The sequence below is a fragment of the Gadus morhua genome, chromosome 4 (genome assembly GCF_902167405.1).
Source record: "Gadus morhua chromosome 4, gadMor3.0, whole genome shotgun sequence".
NCBI classification, from domain to species: Eukaryota; Metazoa; Chordata; class Actinopteri; order Gadiformes; family Gadidae; genus Gadus; species Gadus morhua.
The window spans coordinates 537,186-540,010 of record NC_044051.1 but is presented as its reverse complement, the minus strand read 5'-3'; positions in this window follow the sequence as shown (position 1 = coordinate 540,010).

Sequence of the window (2,825 nt, the reverse complement as noted above, 5' to 3'; positions counted from 1 at the left end):
CACACACACACCAGCCGCACAACATCCACACACAACATTTTAGTTTTTCTAAATCTGTGCGAGCTGGCGTCCTCTATTAGCTGGCAGCTCTCTCTTGGGGGGGACAGGAGCCAGGGGGTTAGACACGCTGTGTGGCCCCAGTGTGTATGGCGTCTCCTAAACAACCCCAGTACTTTGTGTGGCACTTTTAGTGTGTTCTCCTGGAGCATCACACAGTTTATAGGTGTGTTAGGCTTCTCCTCCAGGAGAGGTGTAGTATTTTACCCCCGATTACAACTTTGCATTAATAATGCACGACACACACGGACACGTACTGGAGGAAGTGGAAGACTGAGGGATATCGTACCTCACGTATCACTGGGCGATATCACCGGGAGATCTACCATTTTATCTTCTTTACTCTCTCCCTCAAACGTCGGGTCTGTCCCTCAGGAGGGGGGGGGGGCTTTAAACAAAACTATTGCTCTCTCTCCTCTCCTCCCTCCTCTCTCCTCTCTCCTGTCTCCTGTTTCCTGTTTCCTCTCTCCTCTCTCTCTTTTTCCTGTTTCCTCTCTCCTACCTCCTTTCTCCCCTCCCCTCTCCTCCCCTCCTCTCCTCTCTCCTCAGTCCTCCTCCTCTCTCCTCCCCTCTCCTCCCCCCCTCCCCGCCTCTCCTCCCTCCTCCTCTCTCCTCCCCTCTCCTCCCCTCTCCTCCTCCTCCTCTCTCTCCCCTCTCCTCCCTCCCTCCTCTCCTCTCTCCTCCTCTCTCCTCCCCTCTCTCCCCCCCCTCCTCTCCTCTCTCCTCCTCTCTCCTCCCCTCTCCTCCCCTCTCCTCCTCCTCCTCTCTCCTTCCCCTCTCCTCCCCCCCTCCTCTCCTCTCTCCTCCTCTCTCCTCCTCTCCTCTCTCCTCCCCTCTCCTCCCTCCTCCTCTCTCCTCCCCTCTCCTCCCTCCCCTCCTCTCCTCTCTCCTCCCTCCTATGCAGTATTTTTCTCCCCTCCTGTTTTGTTCACAGCCCGTCTCCAACCACCTGCACTCCTTCATTCCTCCTTTGTCTTTTCTTCCTTCCTAACCCTTTATTCCCCTCTTCCTTCCCTTTACCTACTTCCTTCCTTCCCTTTATTCCCCTCTTCCTTCCCTTTACCTACTTCCTTCCTTCCCTTTATTCCCCTCTTCCTTCCCTTTACCTACTTCCTTCCTTCCCTTTACCTACTTCCTTCCTTCCCTTTATTCCCCTCTTCCTTCCCTTTACCTACTTCCTTCCTTCCCTTTATTCCCCTCTTCCTTCCCTTTACCTACTTCCTTCCTACCCCTTTATTCCCCTCTTCCTTCCTGTCCTCTCTTCATTCCTTCTTCTTTCTCTTCCCTCCCTTCTTGTTTCCAGGCTCACCCATTCCCTTCTTCCCTTCTGTCCTCCCTCCATCCTCTCTCCCCTCTCCTCTCTCTCTCCCTCTCTCCCCCTCTCTCTTTCTCCCTCCCTCTCCTCTCTCTCTCCCCCCCCTCCCCTCCCCCGCCCGCCCCGCCCTGCCCCCCCCTCCTGCTAGTTTTGCCGCTGTGTTCTATGGCTTTTTATTTCCTACGTGATGGCAGATGGGGTTCATGTAGGATTCTAAGCCACTAAAACACACGGCGAGAGTCAGCAGCCGCGCATGGGAGCGCGGGAGAACGCCTGCACAGGTGCACGCGCCCTGCCCACCCGTCCACACGTGCACGTGCATCGCCGGCGGCGTGCGCGAGAGGGCGCCGACGTGACATCAGCGGGCAGAGTCGCGTCCCGGCGGGGCTTATTACGAGAAAATGTCTGCAAGAAGCGAGCTATTGACGACGCAATCGACTGTTTGATTATTCGACACGGCGATACCGCGGGTTACGTTTATTTTCTCATTAGCGCGGAGGACGTGAGGAGGTGAAGTGCGGAGACTGACACGGAGGTACGTATCCTATGCTAATTCGAGAGCGTGCCGCTAAACACGGCCATCAACGCATCCGGAGGGGATTTGCTCACACGTCGGCTGTAAGTGGTGCCACACACACACATATACACACACAAACACACACACACACACACAACACACACACACACACACAACACACACACACACACACACACACACGCATGACCCACACGCGCTAGCTATTCCCCTCTGTGTGAATTCTGTCATAATGATGTATTTCTCCCCGTGATGTTCTAATGTTAATGTCCTGTGGAAACGAAAAGAGAATTAAAACACAAACTGATGCAAGCCCCTCCCTTGTTTATCTTGAGTTATTTGCCTGGGCTTCATTCAGTTGTTTTCCCCTCGTCAACACTGAAGGATACGGTACGGTGGGACACTGCAGCAAGGCATCTTCAGCCACTGTTCACTATATCCAACAAATGCTTGTTAAACCGTACACCGGTTTCATCAAAACATCCAAAAAACCCTAACCTCGTCCGACCGCGGGCTCGCTGGGCTGTGGCGCGGAGCGTTTCCACGGCGACAGCGATCGAGCGCGAAGAGGCTCTTCGGTGGGCGGCACCGGTTCTTTGAACGTCTCCTTTTCTGAAGTTCTCTAATGTACTTTTTTAAAAGTTCTTTCAAGTTCATCGGGGGGGGGGGGGGGTCTCCTCAGAGGGAATAACTGAGCAGGGGGGTGAGGGGGGGTGAGGGGTGAGGAGCTCTCACTGAGAGACTCATCACAGAGGTTTCGATCCACGGGGGGCGTGGGTAGGGGTGGGGGCGTGGGTAGGGTAAGGCTGTCGGATTCCAAAGGTGGGAAATATGTGCCACCACATACACGCCATCTCAGCGAGTGGAATAATTGAAAGGTCTATTCCGTAACACCCGACCCCCCCGGCCCCCCCAGGC